This window comes from Triticum aestivum, chromosome 3B, assembly GCF_018294505.1.
Source record: "Triticum aestivum cultivar Chinese Spring chromosome 3B, IWGSC CS RefSeq v2.1, whole genome shotgun sequence".
NCBI classification, from domain to species: Eukaryota; Viridiplantae; Streptophyta; class Magnoliopsida; order Poales; family Poaceae; genus Triticum; species Triticum aestivum.
In genome coordinates, this window is record NC_057801.1 from 513,011,267 (window position 1) to 513,033,551 (window position 22,285).

A 22,285-nucleotide genomic window follows, 5' to 3' on the forward strand; every position below is an offset into this window, starting at 1 on the left:
CGCTACACTTGCTGCATCACCCTCTCCTCTTCGAGGAAAACCAACGCAAGCTCAAGACGTAGCAAGAAGGATTTCTGGCGCCGTTGTCGGGGAGGTCTTCGCTCAAGTCAAGACATACCAAGTATCCATCACAAACTCATCTCCCTCGCATTTATATTGTTTGCCATTTGCCTCTCGTTTTCCTCTCCCCCACTTCACCCTTGCCGTTTTATTCGCCCTTCTTCTGTTCGCCTTTTTGCTTTGATGTCTTACTTGGCTCATTTGCTTGTTTGGTTGGAATAGTTGTTTATTTATTGCTAAACAGAGAACTTAAGATCTATGGATCCTCATCCGCTTGCTAATCTTTTTAAGAGATCCAATTATGATGAACCAATTGCTAGTGAGTTTTGTGCACTAGATTATCTTTATGAAGCTTTGCTAAAAATTTGTGAATCCGAAAATTATGATGATGAAATTTATGAAGAGATTCACAATAACTCCTTGAATAAAAAGCATGATTGCAATGATTTTCCTATAAATTCTTTTGATGTCAATTGTGCTAATAATATGCAAAACCCTAAGCTTGGGGATGCTAGTTTTGCTATGTCTACTACTTGTGTCAATGATCATGATTGGGGTGATTCTTCTTATAACCTTGAAAATTTATTTAAGCCCCATGATGAATATGAGATTCATAATAGTGTTTGCAATAATATTGAAAGTGGGTTTGGAAGAGTGTCAACTTTAGATCCCACATATTTGGAGTATGTTCAATCTTATGATATTTTTGATAAAAGTGGGTTTGGAAAGGTCATGACTTTAGTTAATGTTAATCCCACTATCTTGGGAGAGTGTCAACTTTGCATGCATGTGGATCATGATGAGAATATGTTCTATGATAGATATTTTGTTGAATTTGCCTATGATCCTATATGTAATTATTATGAGAGAGGAAAATATGGTCGTAGAAATTTTTATCTTATTAAATTACCTCTCATCATGTTGAGATTGCTGTCGTCTCTTTCTTCTTCCTTGCATATGCTAGTTTTTGCTTTCCTTGCAAATTTGTTTGCTTATAATATGCCTATGCATAGGAAGTATGTTAGACTTAGATGTGTTTGTCACGTGTTTCATGATGCTCTCTTTGTACTTCAATTCTTGTCTTTCATGTGGGCATCATTAAAATTATCAATGCCTAGCTAGGGGCGTTAAACGATATCGCTTGTTGGGAGACAACCCAATATTTTTCCTTGCTGTTTTTCAATAACAATCTTGCATATACTCTTGTTTAGATGTGTTTTTATCTTTTAATTAGTGTTTGTGCCAAGTAGAACCTATAGGATAAACTATGATGATAGTTGATGTGATTCTGCTGAAAAACAGAAACTTTGCGCTCACGAGAAAAAAATTCAATAAATCACAGTACGTCCTATTTTAGTAGGATTTTTAGAGTTCCAGAAGTTTGCGTTAGTTACAGATTGCACAAACTGTTCTGTTTTTCGTGTGTTGTTTGCTTATTTTGATGCATCTATGGCTAGTAAAATAGTTTATGAACCATAGAGAAGTTGGAATATAGTAGGTTTAACACCAAAATAAATAAATAATGAGTTCATTGCAGTACCTTATGTGGTGGTTTGTTTTCTTTCACTATCGGAGCTTATAAGATTTCCTGTTGAGTTTTGTGTTGTGAAGTTTTCAAGTTTTGGGTAAAGCTTTTATGGATTATGGAATAAAGGGTGGCAAGAGCCTAAGCTTGGGGATGCCCAAGTCACCCCAATATATTCAAGGATAGCCAAAAGCCTAAGCTTGGGGATGCCCGGGGAAGGCATCCCCTCTTTCCTCTTCGTTCATTGGTAACTTTACTTAGAGCTATATTTTTATTCGCCACATGATATGTGTTTTGCTTGGAGCGTCATGTATTATATTAGTCTTTGCTTTTTAGTTTACCATAATCATCCTTGCTGTACACACCTTTTGGTAGAAGCCTATTTGATTAGAATTTTGTTAGAATACTCTATGTGCTTCACTTATATCTTTTGAGCTTGATAGTTTTTGCTCTAGTGCTTCACTTATATCTTTTAGAGCATGGTGGTGTCTTAATTTTGAAGAAATTGCTAGTCTCTCATGCTTCACTTATATTATTTTGAGAGTATTTTAGAACAGCATGGTATTTTCTATGGTTACAAAATTGGTCCTAGAGTGATGAGCATCCAAGTTGGGTACAATAAAAACTATCATAAGAAGTGAATTGGATGCTATGATCAATTTGATACTTGATAATTGTTTTGAGATATGGAGGTAGTGATATTAAAGTCATGCTAGTTGGGTGATTATGAATTTAAAGAATGCTTGTGTTGAAGTTAGCAAGTCCCGTAGCATGCACGTATGGTTAAAGTTGTGTAACAAATTTGAAACATGAAGTGTACCTGGCTTGTGCATCCTTATGAGTGGTGGTCGGGGACGAGCGATGGTATTTTCCTACCAATCTATCCCCCTAGGAGCATGCGCGTAGTACTTGATTTTTGATGACTTCTAAATTTTTGCAATAAGTATATGAGTTCTTTTGACTAATGTTGAGTCCATGGATTATACGCACTTTTACCTTTCCGCCATTGCTAGCCTCTTCGGTACCGTGCATTGCCCTTTCTCACCTTGAGAGTTGGTGCAAACTTCGCCGGTGCATCCAAACCCCGTGATACAATATGCTCTATCACACATAAACCTCCTTATATCTTCCTCAAAACAGCCACCATACCTACCTACTATGGCATTTCCATAGCTATTCCGAGATATATTTCCATGCAAGTTTCCACCATTCCGTTTATCATCATCATGACATACGTTACTTTTGTCATATTGCCATTGCATGATCATGTAGTTGACATCGTATTTGTGGCAAAGCCACGATGCATTATTTTTCATACATGTCACTCTTGATTCATTGCACCATCCCGGTACACCGCCGGAGGCATTCATATAGTCATATCTTGTTCTAGTTTCGAGTTGTAATTCATATGTTGTAATCAATAGAAGTGTGATGATCATCATTATTAGAGCATTGCCCAAAGAAAAAAGAAAAAAGAAGAAGAAAGGCCAAAAAAAAGAAAATGCCCAAAAAAAGAAAATAAAAAGAAAAAAAAGAAATAAAAAAAGAAAGAAAAAGTAGAAAAAGAAATAAAAAGGGCAATGTTACTATCTCTTTTTCCACACTTGTGCTTCAAAGTAGCACCTTGTTCTTCATGTAGTGAGTCTCATATATTGTGCTCCAAAGTAGCACCATGTTTTTCGTATAGTGAGTCTCATAAGTTGTCCTTTTCATACTAGTGGGAATTTTTCATTATAGAACTTGGCTTGTATATTCCTACGATGGGCTTCCTAAAATGCCCTAGGTCTTCGTGAGCAAGCAATTTGGATGCACACCCACTAGTTTTCTTTTGTTGAGCATTCACTTATAGCTCTAGTGCATCCATTGCAAGGCAATCCCTACTCCTCATGTTGACATCAATTGATGGGCATTTCCATAGCCCGTTGATTATCCTCGTCAATGTGAGACTTTCTTCTTTTTTGTCTTCTCCACACAATCCCCATCATCATATTCTATTCCACCCATAGTGCTATATCCATGGCTCACGCTCATGTATTGCGTGAAGGTTGAAAAAGTTTGAGATTATTTAAGTATGAAACAATTGCTTGGCTTGTCATCGGGGGTATAGAAGTTGGGAACATCTTTGTGTGACGAAAATAAAGCATAGCCTAACTATATGATTTTGTAGGGATGAACTTTCTTTTGCCATGTTATTTTGAGAAGACATGATTACTTTGATTAGTATGCTTGAAGTGTTACTATTTCTTTTATCAATATGAACTTTTATTTTGAATCATTTGGATCTGGACATTTATTCCACACTAAAGAAAATTACATTGAGAATTATGCTAGGTGGAATTCCACATCGAAAATTTCTTTTTTATCATTTACCTACTCGAGGACGAGCAGGAATTAAGCTTGGGGATGCTTGATACGTCTCCAACGTATCTATAATTTTTTATTGTTCCATGCTATTATATTATCCCTTTTAGATGTTTATGGGCTTTATTTTACACATTTATATCATTTTTGGGACTAACCTACTAACCGGAGGCCCAGCCCGTATTGCTGTTTTTTTGCCTATTTCAGTATTTCGAAGAAAAGGAATATCAAACGGAGTCCAAACGGAATGAAACCTTCGGGAGCATGATTTTTGGAACGAACGTGATCCAGAGGACTTGGAGTGCAAGCCAAGAAGCAGCCGAGGCGGCCACGAGATAGGAGGGCGCCCCCCTGTAGGGCGCGCCCCCTGTCTCGTGGGCTCCTTGGGCGGCCACCGACGTACTTCTTCCTCCTATATATACCTACGTACCCCGAAAACATCAGGAGCACCATGAAACACAATTTCCACTGCCGTAACCTTCTGTATCCACGAGATCCCATCTTGGAGCCTTCGCCGCCACTCAGCCGGATGGGGAATCGACCACGGAGGGCCTCTACATCAACATCCTTGCCCCTTCGATGAGTTGTGAGTAGTTTACCACAGACCTACGGGCCCATAGTTATTAGATAGATGGCTTATTCTCTCTTTTTGGATCTCAATACAATGTTCTCCCCCTCTCTTGTGGAGATCTATTTGATGTAATCTCTCTTTTTGCGGTGTGTTTGTCGAGATCCAATGAATTGTGGGTTTATGATCAAGTTTATCTATGAATAATATTGGAATCTTCTCTGAATTCTTTTATGTATGATTGAGTTATTTTTGCAAGTCTCTTCGAATTATCGGTTTGGTTTGGCCTACTAGATTGATCTTTTGCCATGGGAGAAGTGCTTAGCTTTGGGTTCAATCTTGCGGTGTTCTTACCCAGTGACAGAAAGGGTTGCAAGACACGTATTGTATTGTTGCCATCGAGGATAACAAGATGGGGTTTATATCATATTGCATGAGTTTATCCCTCTACATCATGTCATCTTGCTTAATGCGTTACTCTGTTCTTTGTGAACTTAATACTCTAGATGTAGGCAGGAGTCGGTCGATGTGTGGAGTAATAGTAGTAGATGCAGGCAGGAGTCGGTCTACTTGTTTTGGATGTGATGCCTATATACATGATCATACCTAGATAATCTCATAATTATTCGCTTTTCTATCAATTGCTCGACAGTAATTTGTTCACCCATCGTAATACTTATGCTATCTCGAGAGAAGCCTCTAGTGAAACCTATGGCCCGCGGGTCTATCTCTTATCATATTTGCTTCCAATCTACTTTTATTTGCATCTTTACTTTTTGCATCTATATTATAAAATACCAAAAATATATTTATCTTATTACTATCTCTATCAGATCTCACTTTCGCAAGTGGCCGTGAAGGGATTGACAACCCCTTTATTGCGTTGGTTGCGAGTTCTCAGTTTGTTTGTGTAGGTGCGTGGGACTTTTGAGGAGCCTCCTACTGGATTGATACCTTGGTTCTCAAAAACTGAGGGAAATACTTACACTACACTTGCTGCATCACCCTCTCCTCTTCGAGGAAAACCAACGCAAGCTCAAGACGTAGCAGCATGTTTGATAGATCAATTTTGGTTTCGGGCGGTTACTGCGATTTTCCCCGCTTCGTTCAAATTTTGCAGAGTGCACGTTTACCGTGCCAACTCAACTCGAATCCCATTTGTATTCTATTTTTGTTTGGGCAGGATCCATTTTCGATTGGAATAAAATTCTATATACATCATTTTTTATATATACTGTCAAAAGCACAACACCCTTTATACATAAATGTGGTTTACAAATGGCATGATCTCATATTCATAAGGCTGTATCCATCAATTTGGATTTTCAAATATTTGAAACCACTTTATGTTGAAATCCAATGTATGCATTCATCGCTAATTGTCTCCAGTTAATGTGTGTTTCATGCGGGTTTTTTTACTTCTCAAACATGTATAATGTGTTTCACACACGCAATATATAGTGTAATCCCATTTAGACATTAATTGCATATAAACCATGCATTGTTTCTAATTAAAGAATCTATGGATCACCAATATTGATAAACTATATAACATTACACGTGTCCCCAAATTCAATTGAATATGCATGTTTGATACACCAATTTGCATTATGATATTATCGATGTCGTGATCTCCAGTTTAAATATTTGAATCCCCTTTAATCCAGATATTCGTCTCATATAGCTATCACTCATGCTTATATAGGACTATCTCTCTAGACCTATACGCGTTCATCGTCTCTCGGGTATCTCTCGTGCTACCGTATGTCGACAATGATCTTTTATCTTCGTAACACACTGACGGTACTCTCTCCCTCGACCTTCATCACTCTATCTCTCTCTAAGTATATCTCGCTCCCTGCTATTTGTCTCTAACTATGATTCTCCATGTGGAATCTCTTTCTCTCACACAAACACAAAACTTTGTCTCCCGAGGTCTCATTTCTCTCTACTATTCCCCTGTGTGCCACTCGCACACCCCCTCTCACACAGATATGTCTTTCTCTCCTTAGGTATGAGAAGCTACGACTCTTTCTCTTAAATATCTCTTTCTCACACACAAACACAAACTCTGTCTCCCAGGCTCTCATATTTCTCCACCGTTCTCTTGTATATCGCTCACACACTCTCTCTCTCCCTAGAGATATCTTGCGTTCCCTCATATGTCTCTCTAGCTATCACTCTCATTGTGAAATATCTTTCTCTCTCATAGACACAGAACTCCGTCCCTCGGGATCTGATTTCTCTCTGATATTTGTTTGTATGTGACTCACAAGCACCCTCTCTCTATCTCTCTCACACCCACACACATAACTCAGCCTTCTGATCCACTCGACTGCTATCTCTAACGCTCACTAGCTAGCATCTTTATATTTCTATTTATTTGTTTCTCCATCAACCTTCTTTCTCGCCCTCACTCTTGCTTCCTATCACGCACACTACATATATTTCTCTCTACATGCAGTCAAGTGCCCTCTTTTTATCTTTCCCTCACACACACATAACTTCACCCTCTAAACCACCCGGAGGTCATTTCCAACACTCAAACTAGCGGATGTCCCTCTAGCTAGCATCTCCATCTCTGTATCTATCTGTAGTTTCTCCATCAACATTTCTTTCTCGCACGCAGTCTTGCTTCCTATCACCCACACTATATATATCTCTCGTACATGCATTTATAGGTTGATCTCTTTTGCACAAACATTGTGTCTCACTCCCACTGCTCGCCATAGATGCATGCTCCAGCCCACGCCACTATCTCTTAAAGACAAAAACACATGCTCAATTGTCGGGCCTTCTTCCCTGCACTCTCACATGCATGTATATTGTCACACCGATCCATCTCTCCCATGTCGTTGATCTTATGACTTATGTCTTCTTTCTTTTATCTCTATCATGCACGCGCGCGCACACATACACATCCCACGTATACATGTATACCTCTCGCACATGCACGTTCAAGGTCTCTATGTCCCCATACGTAGTTAATTACCCTCAAACCTAACGCCACATCGAATCGTCCTGTTCTTGTGTGCACATAACTTCTGCCTGGATGGGTAAAACACACACTCACACTAAACAATCTCCTTCTAGCTACCCCCTCTCACTCTTCCCCTATATCACCGAAACCAATAAGACCATCCCTTCGTTTAATTCCCGCCTACATGCACCATCGATATATAGTAGTCTTCCTCGGTGTCTCTCGAACAAACACGTTCTCTCGATGTCGACTCCTCTCACGCGCACACACCTTCTCTTCCCTCTCTATGGGCCCTTTCTCTTTCGCACCCCCTCGTTGGTGGCATCTGCCATAAACATCACCTCTCTATGATGAAGCCACACACACTTAAATTACATCCGCCACCGAGGACCCCTTGTCACACACACACACGTGCACCCACCCACCCACCCACCCACACAAACACACAAACACACAAACACACACACGCGCACACACTCACGCACCCACCCACCCACACACACACACACACACACACTAAGACTCCATCTCTATCACACACACACACACACACACACGCGCACCCCCCCACACACACTAAGACTCCATCTCACACACACATGCTCTAGCTGGAGCATTTATTCCTACCACCCTTCATCCAACCTTACATGTATGATAAACAATCACCTTAATTTACTTGTATAACATGGACAAATTCCACTTTACTTTAGTAGTTAGAAAACTTATCATCTCTACCCTTATAAAAAAACCGAGTTGGTGATGATGGTGTGCCTCCCATCTTGTAATATAGACCGTTCGATCTATATCTGACGGATAGAAAGCAAACTATGATAATTTTACAAAAGATACCCGCACCTTGATATGTCTCCAACGTATCTATAATTTTTGATTATTCCATGCTATTATATAACCCTTTTGGATGTATATGCGCTTTATTCTACACATTTATATCATTTTTGGGACTAACCTACTAACCTGAGGCCCAGCCCATATTGCTGTTTTTTGCCTATTTCAGTATTTCGAAGAAAATGAATATCAAACTTGTTGGGGAACGTAGTAATTTCAAAAAATTTCCTACACACACGCAAGATCATGGTGATGGCATAACAATGAGAGGGGAGAGTGTTGTCCACGTACCCTCGTAGACCGTAAGCGGAAGCGTTATCACAATGCGGTTGATGTAGTCGTACGTCTTCACGACTCAACCAATCCAAGCACTGAACGTACGGCACCTCCGTGTTCAGCACACGTTCAGCTCGATGACGTTCCCCGGACTCCAATCCAGCAAAGTGTCGGGGATGAGTTCCGTCAGCATGACGGTGTGGTGACGATGATGATGCTCTATCGGCGCAGGGCTTCGCCTAAACTCCGCGATGATATGACCGAGGTGGAATATGGTGGAGGGGGGCACCGCACACGGCTAAGGAATGATTCGTAGAGCAACTTGTGTGTCATGGGGTGCCCCTGCCCCCGTATATAAAGGTGTGGAGGCGGGGGAGGGCCGGCCCTCTCTATGACGCGCCCTAGGGGAGTCCTACTCCCACCGGGAGTAGGATTCCCCCTTTCCTAGTAGAACTAGGAACCCTTACATGTAGTAGGAGTAGGAGAGAAGGAAAGGGAAGAGAGAAGGAGAAGGAAGGAAGGGCCCCCCCTCCCTAGTCCAATTCGGACTAGTCCAAGGGGAGGGGTGCGGCCACCTTTTTGGCCCTTTCTCTCCTTTCCCGTATGGCCCAATGAGGCCCAATACGAATTCCCGTAACTCTCCAGTACTCCGAAAAATACCCGAATCACTTGGAACCTTTTCGAACTCCGAATATAGTCGTCCAATATATCGATCTTTACGTCTCGACCATTTCGAGACTCCTCGTCATTTCCCCGATCTCATCCGGGACTCCGAACTCCTTCGGTACATCAAAACTCATAAACTCATAATATAACTGTCATCAAAACCTTAAGCGCGTGGACTCTACGGGTTCGAGAACTATGTAGACATGACCTAGAACTGTTTCCGGTCAATAACCAATAGTGGAACCTGGATGTTCATATTGGCTCCTACATATTCTACGAAGATCTTTATCGGTCAAACCGCATAACAACATACGTTGTTCCCTTTGTCATCGGTATGTTACTTGCCCGAGATTCGATCGTCGGTATCCAATACCTAGTTCAATCTCGTTACCGGCAAGTCTCTTTACTCGTTCCGTAATACATCATCTCACAACTAACTCATTAGTTGCAATGCTTGCAAGGCTTAAGTGATGTGTATTACCGAGAGGGCCCAGAGATACCTCTCCGACAATCGGAGTGACAAAACCTAATCTCGAAATACGCCAACCCAACATGTACCTTCGGAGACACCTGTATAGCACCTTTATAATCACCCAGTTACGTTGTGACGTTTGGTAGCACACAAAGTGTTCCTCTGGTAAACGGGAGTTGCATAATCTCATAGTCACAGGAACATGTATAAGTCATGAAGAAAGCAGTAGCAACATACTAAACGATCGTGTGCTAAGCTAACGGAATGGGTCAAGTAAATCACATCATTCTCCTAATGATGTGATCCCGTTAATCAAATGACAACTCTTTTTGTCCATGGCTAGGAAACTTAACCATCTTTGATTCACGAGCTAGTCAAGTAGAGGCATACTAGTGACACTATGTTTGTCTATGTATTCACACATGCATTATGTTTCCGGTTAGAATGAATAATAAACATTTATCATGAAATAAGGAAATAAATAATAACTTTATGATTGCCTCTGGGGCATATTTCCTTCAGTCTCCCACTTGCACTAGAGTCAATAATCTAGTTCACATCACCATGTGATTTAACACCAATATTCACATCTGTATGTGATTAATACCCATAGTTCACATCGTCATGTGATCAACGCCCAAAGGGTTTACTAGAGTCAATAATCTAGTTCACATGGCTATGTGATTAACACCCAAAGAGTACTAAGGTATGATCATGTTTTGCTCATGAGAGAAGTTTAGTCAACGGGTCTGTCACATTCAGAGCCGTATGTATTTTGCAAATATTCTATGTCCATAATGCTATGCATGGAGCTACTCTAGCTAATTTCTCCCACTTTCAATATGTATCCAGATTGAGACTTAGAGTCATCTGGATTGGTGTAAAAGCTTGCATCGTTGTAACCTTTTACGACTGGCTCTTTTATCACCTCCATAATCGAGAAACATCTCCTTAGTCCTCACTAAGGATATTCTTGACCGCTGTTCTAGTGATCTACTTGTAGATCAAAATTGTATTCCTTTGCCAAACTCAGAGCAAGGTATACAATAGGTCTAGTACACAGCATAGCATACTTTATAGAATCTATGACTGAGGCATAGGGAATGACTGTTCATTTTTTTCTATTTTCTGCCATGGTCGGGTTTTGAGTCTTACTCAACTTCACACCTTGCAACACAGGCAAGAACTCTTTCTTTGACTGTTCCATTTTGAACTACTTCAAAATCTTGTCAAGGTATGTACTTATTGAAAAATCTTATCAAGCGTCTTGATCTATCTCTATAGATCTTGATGCTCAATGTGTAAGCAGCTTCATCGAGGTCTTTCTTTGAAAAACTCCCTTCAAACACTTCTTTATGCTTTCCAGAAAATTCTACATCATTTCCGATCAACAATATGTCATTCACATATACTTATCAGAAAGGTTGTAGTGCTCCCACTCACTTTCTTGTAAATACAGGCCTTTCCAAAAGTCTGTTAAAACCATATGCTTTAATCAACTCATCAAAGCGTATATTCCAACTCCGAGATGCTTGCACCAGTCCATTGATGGATCGCTGGAGCTTGCACATTTTTTAGCACCTATAGGATTAACAAAACCTTCTGGCTGCATCATATACAACTCTTCCTCCAGAAATCCATTCAAGAATGCAGTTTTGACATCCATTTGCCAAGTTTCATAATCATAAAATGCAGCAATTGCTAACATGATTCGGACAGACTTAAGCATCGCTACGGGTGAGAAAGTCTCATCGTAGTCAACCCCTTGAACTTGTCGAAAACCTTTTGCAACAAGTCGAGCTTAGTAGATAGTAACACTACTATTAGTGTCCGTCTTCCTCTTGAAGATCCATTTATTTAACATGGCTTGCTGATCAGAGCAAGTCAATCAAAGTCCATACTTTGTTCTCATACATGGATCCCATCTCAGATTTCATGGCCTCAAGCCATTTTGCGGAATCTGGGCTCATAATCGCTTCTTCATAGTTCATAGGTTCATCATGATCTAGTAGCATGACTTCCAGAACAGGATTGCCGTACCACTCTGGTGCGGATCTTACTCTGTTTTACCTATGAGATTCGGTAGTAACTTGATCTGAAGTTACATGATCATCATCATTAGCTTCCTCACTAATTGGTGTAGTAGTCACAGGAACAGATTTCTGTGATGAACTACTTTCCAATAAGGGAGAAGGTACAATTACCTTATCAAGTTCTACTTTCCTCCCACTCACTTCTTTCGAGAGAAACTCCTTCTCTAGAAAGGATCCATTCTTAGCAACGAATGTCTTGCCTTCGGATCTGTGATAGAAGGTGTACCCAACTTTCTCCTTTGGGTATCCTATGAAGACACATTTCTCAGATTTGGGTTTGAGCTTATCAGGATGAAATTTTTTCACATAAGCATCACAACCCCAAACATTAAGAAACGACAACTTTGGTTTCCTGCCAAACCACAGTTCATAGTCGTCTCAACGGACTTAGGTGGTGCCCCTTTTTAACGTGAATGCAGCTGTCTTTAATGCATGACCCCAAAACGATAGTGGTAAATCGGTAAGAAACATCATAGATTGTACAATATCCAATAAAGTACGGTTATGCCATTCGGGCACACCATTACGCTGTGGTGTTTCGGGTGGCGTGAGTTGCGAAACTATTCCGCATTGTTTCAAATGTAGACCAAACTCGTAACTCAAATATTCTCCTCCACGATCAGATCGTAGAAATTTTATTTTCTTGTTACGATGATTTTCAACTTCACTCTAAATTTCTTTTGAAATTTTCAAACGTTTCGGACTTATGTTTCATTAAGTAGATATACCCATACTGCTCAAATCATCTGTGAAGGTCAGAAAATAATGATATTTGCCGTGAGCCTCAACACTCATCGGATCGCATACATCAGTATGTATTATTTCCAATAAGTTAGTTGCTCGCTCTATTGTTTCGGAGAACGGAGTCTTTAGTCATCTTGCCCATAAGGCATGGTTCGCAAGCATCAAGTGATTCATAATCAAGTGATTCCAAAATCCCATCAGCATGGAGTTTCTTCATGCGCTTTACACCAATATGACCTAAACTGTAGTGCCACAAATAAGTTGCACTATCATTATTAACTTTGCGTCTTTTGGTTTCAATATTATGAATATGTGTATCACTACGATCGAGATCCAACGAACCATTTTCATTGGGTGTGTAACCATATAAGGTTTTATTCATGTAAATAGAACAACAATTTATTCTCTTACTTAAATGAATAACCGTATTGCAATAAACATGATCAAATCATATTCATTCTCAACGCAAACGCCAAATAACATTTATTTAGGTTCAACACTAATCCCGAAAGTATAGGGAGTGTACGATGATGATCATATCAATCTTGGAACCACTTCCAACACACATCATCACTTCACCCTCAACTAGTTTCTGTTTATTCTGTAACACCTGTTTCGAGTTTCTAATCTTAGCAACCGAACAAGTATCAAATACTCAGGGGTTACTATAAACACTAGTAAGGTACACATCAATAACCTGTATATCAAATATACCCTTGTTCACTTTGCCATCCTTCTTATCCACCAAATATTCAGGGCATTTCCTGCTTCTAGTGACCATTTCCTTTGCAGTATAATCACTCAGCTTCAGGCTTTGGTCCAGCTTTGGGCTTCTTCGCGGGAGTGACAACTTGCTTGTCATTCTAGTTGAAGTTCCATTTCTTTCCCTTTGCCCTTTTCTTGAAACTATTGATCTTGTCAACCATCAACACTTGATGCTCTTTCTTGATTTCTACCTTCGTCGATTTCAACATCACGAAGAGCTTGGGAATTGTTTTCGTCTTCCCTTGCATACTATAGTTCATCACAAAGTTCTACTAACTTGGTGATGGTGACTAGAGAATTCTGTCAATCACTATCTTATCTGGAAGATTAACTCCCACTTGATTCAAGCGATTGTAGTACCCAGACAATCTGAGCACATGCTCACTAGTTGAGCGATTCTCCTCCATCTTTTAGCAATAGAACTTGTTGGAGACCTCATATCTCTCAACTCGGGTATTTGCTTGAAATATTAACTTCAACTCCTGGAACATCTCATATGGTCCATGACGTTCAAAACGTCTTTGAAGTCCTAATTCTAAGCCGTTAAGCATGGTGCACTAAACTATCAAGTAGTCATCATATTGAGCTAGCCAAACGTTCATAATGTTTGCATCTGCTCTTGCAATAGGTCTGTCACCTAGCGGTGCATCAAGAACATAATTCTTCTATGCAGCAATGAGGATAAACCTCAGATCACGGATCCAATCCGCATCATTGCTACTAACATTTTTCAACACAATTTTCTCTAGGAAAATACCAAAATAAACATATGAAAGCAACAACGCAAGCTATTGATCTACAACAAAATTTGCAAAATACTACCAGGACTAAGTTCATGATAAATTTAAGTTCAGTTAATCATATTACTAAAGAACTCCCACTTAGATAGACATCCCTCTAATCCTCTAAGTGATTACGTGATCCATATCAACTACACCATAACCGATCATCACGTGAGATGGAGTAGTTTTCAATGGTGAACATCACTATGTTGATCATATCTACTATATGATTCACACTCGACCTTTCGGTCTCCGTGTTCCGAGGCCATATCTGCATATGCTAGGCTCGTCAAGTTTAACCTGAGTATTCTGCATGTGCAAAACTGGCTTGCACCCGTTGTAGATGCACATAGAGCTTATCACACCCGATCATCACGTGGTGTCTGGGCACGACGAACTTTGGCAACGGTGCATACTCAGGGAGAACACTTCTTGATAATTTTTAGTGAGAGATCATCTTAAAATGCTACCGTCAATCAAAGCAAGATAAGATGCATAAAGGATAAACATCACATGCAATCAATATAAGTGATATGATATGGCCATCATCATCTTGTGCTTGTGATCTCCATCTCCGAAGCACCGTCGTGATCACCATTGTCACCGGCGCGACACCTTGATCTCCATCGTAGCATCGTTGTCGTATACGCCATCTATTGCTTCTACGCCTATCGCTACCGCTTAGTGATAAAGTAAAGCAATTACAGGGCGTTTGCATTTCATACAATAAAGCGACAACCATATGGCTCCTGCCAGTTGCCGATAACTTCGGTTACAAAACATGATCATCTCATACAATAAATATAGCATCACGTCTTGACCATATCACATCACAACATGCCCTGCAAAAACAAGTTAGACGTCCTCTACTTTGTTGTTGCAAGTTTTACGTGGCTGCTACGGGCTTAGCAAGAACCATTCTTACCTACCCATCAAAACCACAACGATAGTTCGTCAAGTTAGTGTTGTTTTAACCTTCGCAAGGACCGGGCGTAGCCACACTCGGTTCAACTAAAGTTGGAGAAACAGACACCCGCCAGCCACCTGTGTGCAAAGCACGTCGGTAGAACCAGTCTCGCGTAAGCGTACGTGTAATGTCGGTCCGGGCCGCTTTATCCAACAATACCGCCGAACCAAAGTACATGATGGTAAGCAGTATGACTTATATCGCCCACAAGTCACTTGTGTTCTACTCGTGCATATAACATCAACGCATAAAACCTAGGCTCGGATGCCACTGTTGGGGAACGTAGTAATTTCAAAAAAATTCCTACGCACACGCAAGATCATGGTGATGGCATAGCAACGAGAGGGGAGAGTGTTGTCCAGTACCCTCGTAGACCGTAAGCGGAAGCGTTATCACAACGCGGTTGATATAGTCGTACGTCTTCACGACTCGACCGATCCAAGCACCGAACGTACGGCACCTCCGTGTTCAGCACACGTTCAGCTCGATGACTTTCCCCGGACTCCAATCCAGCAAAGTGTCGGGGATGAGTTCCGTCAGCATGACGGTGTGGTGACGATGATGATGCTCTATCGGCGCAAGGCTTCGCCTAAACTCCACGACGATATGACCGAGGTGGAATATGGTGGAGAGGGGCACCGCACACGGCTAAGGAACGATCCGTAGATCAACTTGTGTGTCATGGGGTGCCCTGCCCCCGTATATAAAGGAGTGGAGGAGGGGGAGGGCCGGCCCTCTCTATGGCGCGCCCTAGGGGAGTCCTACTCCCACCGGGAGTAGGATTCCCCCTTTCCTAGTAGAACTAGGAACCCTTACATGTAGTAGGAGTAGGAGAGAAGGAAAGGGAAGAGAGAAGGAGAAGGAAGGAAGGGGGGGCCCCCCCTCCCTAGTCCAATTCGGACTAGTCCAAGGGGAGGGGTGCGGCCACCCTTTTGGCCCTTTCTCTCCTTTCCTGTATGGCCCAATGAGGCCAATACGAATTCCCGTAACTCTCCGGTACTCCGAAAAATACCCGAATCACTCGGAACCTTTCCGAACTCCGAATATAGTCGTCCAATATATCGATCTTTATGTCTCGACCATTTTGAGACTCCTTGTCATGTCCCCGATCTCATCCGGGACTCCGAACTCCTTCGGTACATCAAAACTCATAAACTCATAATATAACTGTCATCAAAACCTTAAGCGTGCGGACCCTACGGGTTCGAGAACTATGTAGACATGACCTAGAACTGTTTCCGGTCAATAACCAATAGTGGAACCTGGATGTTCATATTGGCTCCTACATATTCTACGAAGATCTTTATCGGTCAAACCGCATAACAACATGCGTTGTTCCCTTTGTCATCGGTATGTTACTTGCCCGAGATTCGATCGTCGGTATCCAATACCTAGTTCAATCTCGTTACTGGCAAGTCTCTTTACTCGTTCCGTAATACATCATCCCACAACTAACTCATTAGTTGCAATGCTTGCAAGGCTTAAGTGATGTGTATTACCGAGAGGGCCCAGAGATACCTCACCGACAACCGGAGTGACAAAACCTAATCTCGAAATACGCCAACCCAACATGTACCTTCGGAGACACCTGTAGAGCACCTTTATAATCACCCAGTTACGTTGTGACGTTTGGTAGCACACAAAGTGTTCCTCTGGTAAACGGGAGTTGCATAATCTCATACTCACAGGAACATGTATAAGTCATGAAGAAAGCAGTAGCAACATACTAAACGATCGTGTGCTAAGCTAACGGAATGGGTCAAGTCAATCACATCATTCTCCTAATGATGTGATCCCGTTAATAAAATGACAACTCTTTTTGTCCATGGCTAGGAAACTTAACCATCTTTGATTCACGAGCTAGTCAAGTAGAGGCATACTAGTGACACTATGTTTGTCTATGTATTCACACATGTATTACGTTTCCGGTTAATACAATTCTAGCATGAATAATAAACATTTATCATGAAATAAGGAAATAAATAATAACTTTGTTATTGCCTCTAGGGCATATTTCCTTCAAAACGGAGTCCAAACGGAATGAAACCTTCGGGAGCGTTATTTTTGGAACAAATCTGATCCGGAGAGCCTGGAGTGCAAGTCAAGAAATCTCTAAGGGCCCCACGAGATAGGAGGGCCCCGCCCTAGGGGCGCCCCCCTGTCTCGTGGGCCCCTCGGGCGTCCACTGACGTACTTCTTTCTCCTATATATATCCACCGACCCCGAAAACATCCAGGAGCACCATGAAACACAATTTCCACCGCTGTAACCTTCTGTATCCGTGAGATTCCATCTTGGAGCCTTCGTCGGCACTCTGCCGGAGGGGCAATCGATCACGGAGGGCTTCTACATCAACACCATAGCCTCTCCGATGAGTTGTGAGTAGTTTACCACAGACATACGGGTCCATTGTTATTAGCTAGATGGCTTCTTCTCTCTTTTTGGATCTCAATACAATGTTCTCCCCCTCTCTTGTGGAGATCTATTCGATGTAATCTCTTTTTGTGGTGTGTTTGTCGAGATCCGATGAATTGTGGGTTTATGATCAAGTTTATCTATGAATAATATTGGAATCTTCTCTGAATTCTTTTATGTATGATTGAGTTGTCTTTACAAGTCTCTTCGAATTATCAGTTTGGTTTGGCCTACTAGATTGATCTTTCTTGCCATGGGAGAAGTGTTTAGCTTTGGGTTCAATCTTGCGGTGATCTTACCCAGTGACAGAAAGGGTTGCAAGACACGTATTGTATTGTTGCCATCGAGGATAACAAGATGGGGTTTATATCATATTGCATGAGTTTATCCCTCTACATCATGTCATCTTGCTTAATGCGTTGCTCCGTTCTTATGAACTTAATACTCTAGATGCATGCTGGATAGCGGTCGATGTGTGGAGTAATAGTAGTAGATGCAGGCAGGAGTCGGTCTACTTGTTATGGACGTGATGCCTATATACATGATCATGCCTAGATAACGTCATAATTATTCGCTTTTCTATCAATTGCTTGACAGTAATTTGTTCACCCACCGTAATACTTATGCTCTCGAGAGAAGCCTCTAGTGAAACCTATGGCCCCCGGGTCTATCTCTTATCATATTTTCTTTCAATCTACTTTTATTTGCATCTTTACTTTTCTGTATCTATATTATAAAATACCAAAAATATATTTATCTTATCATACTTTCTCTATCAGATCTCACTTTCGTAAGTGACCGTGAAGGGATTGACAACCCCTTTATTGCGTTGGTTGTGAGTTCTCAGTTTGTTTGTGTAGGTGCATGGGACTTTTGAGGAGCCTCCTACTGGATTGATACCTTGGTTCTCAAAACTGAGGGAAATACTTACGCTACACTTTGCTGCATCACCCTCTCCTCTTCGGGGAAAACCAATGCTAGCTCAAGACGTAGCAAGAAGGATTTCTGGCGCCGTTGCCAGGGAGGTCTTCACTCAAGTCAAGACATACCAAGTACCCATCACAAACCCATCTCCCTCACATTTACATTATTTGCCTCTTGTTTTCCTCTCCCCCCACTTCACCCTTGCCGTTTTATTCGCCTTCTCCTTCCCAATCTCCTCCTCTCTTTTCGCTTGCCATTTTTCTATTTGCTTCTGTGTTGGATTACTTGTTGCCATGGCACAAGATAATACCAAGTTGTGTGACTTCTCGAATACCAATAATAATGATTTCCTTAGTACTCCGATTGCTCCTCTTAATGGTTTTGAGTCTTGTGAAATCAATGCTGCTTTGCTGATCTTGTTATGAAAGATCAATTCGTCGGCCTTCCTAGTGAAGATGTTGCTACTCATCTAAACAATTTTGTTGATTTGTGTGATATGCAAAAGAAGAAAGATACGGATAACAATATTGTCAAATTGAAGTTATTTCCGTTTTCACTTAGAGATCGTGCTAAAATTTGGTTTTCGTCTTTGCCCAAAAATAGTATTGATTCTTGGAACAAGTGCAAAGATGCTTTTATCTCTAAGTATTTTCCTCCCGCTAAGATCATCACTCTTAGGAACGATATTATGAATTTTAAACAACTTGATCATGAGCATGTTGCCCAATCTTGGGAAAGAATGAAATTGATGCTTCGCAATTGCCCTACTCATGGTCTGAATTTATGGATGATCATACAAAAATTTTATGCCCATTTGAACTTTGCTTCTAGAAATCTCTTAGATTCGGCCGCGGGAGGCACGTTTATGGAAATTACGTTAGGAGATGCTACAAAATTGCTTGATAATATTATGGCTAATTATTCTCAATGGCACACCGAAAGATCTTCTAGTAAAAAAAGTGCATGCTATAGAAGAAATCAATGTTTTAAGTGGAAAGATGGATGAACTTATTAAGATGGTTGCTACTAAAAATACTCCCCTTGATCCAAAGGATATGCATTTGTCTTCTTTGATTGAGAATAATAATGAATCTATGGATGTGAATTTTGTTGGTAGGAATAATTTTGGAAACAATGCTTATAGAGGAAATTTTAATGCTAGACCGTTCCCTAGTAATTCCTCTAACAATTATGGAAATTCCTACAATAATTCTTATGGTAATTTTAATAATATGCCCTCTGATTTTGAGAATAGTGTGAAATAATTTATGATTTGTCAAAAGAATTTTAATGCCTTGCTTGAATAAAAATTGCTTAAAGTTGATGATTTGGCTAGGAACATTGATAGACTTTCGCTTGATGTTAATTCGCTTAAACTTGGATCTTCTTCTCCCAAGCATGATATCAATGAGTCTCTCAAAGTAATGAGAATCTCCATTGACGAGTGCAAGGAAAGAACCGCTAGATTGCGTGCTAAAAAAGAAAGCTTCATAAAAGCGTGTTCTTCTAGTCTACATGAAAATAATGATGAGGATCTTAAAGTTATTGATGCGTCTCCGATTAGATATATGTTTTGCAAGATGAATTTTGATGATTATGGGAGTTATGATGTATCAACTTTGCCTAGAAGGCGTCCCAAAAATTCGGAATTTTTAGATCGTGATGTTAAATTTGGTAAAAGAGAGATTGGAGAATGTTCAACTTCTAATATTGAACCTACTATCTCGGATTTCAAGGAATTTGATTATGATAATTGCTCTTTAAAAGGTTGTATTTCCTTGTTGCAATCCGTTGTTAATTCTCCTCATGCTTATAGTGAAAATAAAGCTTTTACCAAACATATCGTTGATGCCTTGTTGCAATCTTATGATGAAAAACTGAATTTGGAAGTTTCTATACCTAGAAAACTTAATGATGAGTGGGAACCTACTATAAAGATTAGAATTAAAGATTATGAGTGTTTTGCTTTGTGTGATTTGGGTGCTAGTGTTTCCACGATTCCGAAAACTTTATGTGATATTCTAGGTTTCCATGATCTTGATGATTGCTCTTTAAATTTGCACCTTGCGAATTCCACCATTAAAAAGCCTATGGGAAGGATAAATGATGTTCTTATTGTTGCTAATAGAAATTTGGTGCCCGTAGATTTTTATCGTTCTTGATATAGATTGCAATCTTTCTTGCCCTATTATTCTTGGTAGACCTTTCCTTAGAACGATTGGTGTGATTATTGATATGAAGGAAGGGAACATTAGATTCCAATTTACTTTAAAGAAAGGCATGGAGCACTTTCCAAGAAAGAAAGTCAAATTACCTTATGAATCTATCATGCATGCTACTTATGAATCTAGTGCCAAAGATGGCACTAGTTAAATCTATCCTTGCTTTTATGCCAAGCTAGGGGCGTTAAACGATAGCGCTAGTTGGGAGGCAACCCAATTTTTCTTTATGTTCTTTGCTTTTGCTCCTGTTTAGGAATAAATCTTGCATCTACTCTCTGTTTAGATGTGTTTTTATCTTTTAATTAGTGTTTGTGCCAAGTAGAACCTATAGGATAAGCTATGATGATAGTTGATTTGATTCTGCTGAAAAACAGAAATTTTGCACTCACAAGAAAAAATTCAATAAATCACAGAAACGTGCTTTTGCATTGATTCTTTTTGCTTATGATCAATAGAAATATTGTCCAGTACGTCCTATTTTGGTAGGAGTTTTAGAGTTCCAAAAGTTTGCGTTAGTTACAGATTGCTATGGACTGTTCTGTTTTTGACAGATTCTGTTTTTCGTGTGTTGTTTGCTTATTTTAATGCATCTATGGCTAATAAATTAGTTTATAAACCATAAGGAAGTTGGAATACAGTAGGTTTAACACCAAAATAAATAAAGAATGAGTTCATTGCAGTACCTTATGTGGTGTTTTTGTTTTCTTTCACTAACGGAGCTTATAAGATTTCTTGTTGAGTTTTGTGTTGTGAAGTTTTCAAGTTTTGGGTAAAGCCTTTATGGACTATGGAATAAAGGGTTGCAAGAGCCTAAGCTTGGGCATGCCCATGGCACCCCAAGATATTCAAGAGTAGCCAAAAGCCTAAGCTTGGGGATGCCCCGGGAAGGCATCCCCTCTTTCGTCTTCGTTCATTGGTAACTTTACTTGGAGCTATATTTTTATTCGCCACATGATATGTGTTTTGCTTGGAGCGTCGTGTATTATATTAGTCTTTGCTTGTTAGTTTACCACAATCATACTTTCTGTAACACACCTTTTGGGAGAAGCCTATTTGATTAGAATTTGCTAGAATACTCTATGTGCTTCACTTATATCTTTTGAGCTTGATAGTTTTTGCTCTAGTGCTTCACTTATATCTTTTAGAGCACGGCGGTGGTGTCTTAATTTTGAAGAAATTGCTAGTCTCTCATGCTTCACATATATCTTTTTGAGAGTCTTTTTAGAACAGCATGGTATTTGCTTTTGTTACAAAGTTGGTCCTAGAATGATGAGCATCCAAGTTGGGTATAATAAAAACTATCATAAGAAGTGAATTGGATGCTATGATCAAATTGATACTTGATAATTGTTTTGAGATATGGAGGTAGTAATATTAAAGTCATGCTAGTTGGGTGATTATGAAGAATGCTTGTGTTGAAGTTTGTGATTCCCGTAGCATGCACGGATGGTGAACCGCTTTGTGATGAAGTTGGAGCACAATTTTATTTATTTATTGTCTTCCTTATGAGTGGCAGTCGGGGACGAGCGATGGTCTTTTCCTACCAATCTATCCCCCTAGGAGCATGCGCGTAGTGCTTTGATTTTTGATGACTTCTAAATTTTTGCAACAAGTAAAAG